Source organism: Meleagris gallopavo, chromosome 8, assembly GCF_000146605.3.
Source record: "Meleagris gallopavo isolate NT-WF06-2002-E0010 breed Aviagen turkey brand Nicholas breeding stock chromosome 8, Turkey_5.1, whole genome shotgun sequence".
In the NCBI taxonomy this organism is placed as follows: Eukaryota; Metazoa; Chordata; class Aves; order Galliformes; family Phasianidae; genus Meleagris; species Meleagris gallopavo.
In genome coordinates this window covers 9,465,547-9,467,488 of record NC_015018.2, presented here as the reverse complement: position 1 = coordinate 9,467,488, position 1,942 = coordinate 9,465,547, and positions in this window count along the sequence as shown.

The following is a 1,942-nucleotide window of genomic DNA, read 5'->3' as shown; positions in this document are numbered from 1 at the left end:
TAATTTGGAGTAAAAGTCAAAATCAGTTTCTTTATATTTTTAGTTATATTAAAGACAATTTTCCTGCACTTCTTTTGAGTGTTCATTAACACTCTGCCCTTCCATCCAAAATACTTGTTTTGTAACCAGATCCTTAGCCCAAACACAGCAGCTGAGATAATGCTCCGACTGTGGGTTTACATTCATGCAAGTAGCAGAGCACTGAAACAGAGCACTGCTTTAGAGAAAAGAAAGAAAGATTGTAACATAGCCTTAGGAGTGATTTTTGGAGGACAAGGAAATCAGTTGGGGAAAAAAAAAGAATTTTCCTATCTGGATGCCTTCTTGCTCTTTCTTTCTCAGAGCTCCAAATCCGTGTCCTTTGTATAAAGTAAGGACTGGGAAGTCAGGTGATATACTCTTAAAATAATTAGCTATTTAGAAAACAATTGGATTCCACTTAATGACAGTGTGCTAGGAGGACACGGTGACGTAGCTGCTACAAAGGGTTCTGCTCGGCTGCTTTAAGAGTGCAAATTGGGGTGATTTTTTGGCATAGATTCCCCATATTCTGTATTCCTTCCTCACTTCACTGACTTTGATATAAGAAGTTTTGATAAGCACTCCTGTTCTCATGGCTGTTAACTTCCCTTGTTTGTTTGTTAAAAACAAAACAATAAAAACAAACCTCAACACAAATCAGACATAGAAATCATAAGAAAACCTGCAGCTCAAACCCAAATTCCTACAGGGGATTTGACTTAACAAAACGGAGCAAGAAGAGTTTTATTGATGAGATGTGTCACTCTTCTGGGACTTGAGATTCCATTTGTACACACTTTGGTTCACCCATTTCTTAACAATTAACACTGAGAACTTTTGATAGGAAATATTACTGCGATTCCTGTCTCCTTTCTTTTTAAAATGGCATTTTTTAATAGCTTACTATGTGAAGCAATCTTTTAATGGTAACTTGAAAGGCCATGGAGAAGAATTTCATGACAATTGGGGCTGTCGAGCAGTATTGCCACTCTCTGACTCACTTGTGTCACATCTCTAGTTACTCACTCTTTGAAGGTCTCCTTAGAGATGCCTGAAAATCGTATTAGATTTCTGTTTATTATTGCAGAATAATCACACATACTAACCAGTTATTTGGGTAAAAATAGCTTCAGTATCTTGTATTATAAACTTGTAAAGAAATACTAACATCAGCATTATCTATTTTAGGCTACTGTAAATAATTTCTGCAATGATTCTCTTCTGCCAATAGAAAAAAATTATTCTCCAATTAAACCATCTGGCACAAAATGTATTTATGTCACAAAATGTGTGCTGAAAGAATTTAGAAAAAAATAAATGATATCTTCTGTAAAACATGAAGAAATAAATGCATTTAGTACCAAAAGAAACAAGCCCACCGAAATGAGTTAGAAGCTTAGTTCTGGCATAGTTATGAAATGTACTCTCCAGAGACGTGTTTTTCATTGAAACACAAAGATGAAAAATCGTACATCACTATTCTTAATTAAACTACTTTGAGTCCCTCATATTGCCCTGTCATGGGCCTCAGAGCCATCTTTTATCATCATAATTTCCATTACATTATGACTTTTATTAGGAGGAGTCGGAAATTCTTATTGCCCTTGCATAACTATTGAAAGACAATGCCCAGGAAATGTGGAAGATATCCAAGTGCTTCGATGTTGTAGGATATACGTCCCTAGCTCTCCAATGGGGAGTGTATCCTTGCTCCCAAGCTTTTGCAGCAATCGGTACCTAAGTAGCTTCCCAACAGGCAGAAGCCCTAATATTAAGATGAGAGAAAGGGCAGTGGGGGCAGCTGACCTGCATAGAAACATGCAAGGCAACTATCTTGCATACTTTCTCAGTCTTCCCAGGGCCAGTAGTTATCTGATACAGTATTTGAATTGTGAGATCTGTTTCTCTGTTGGAAATACCT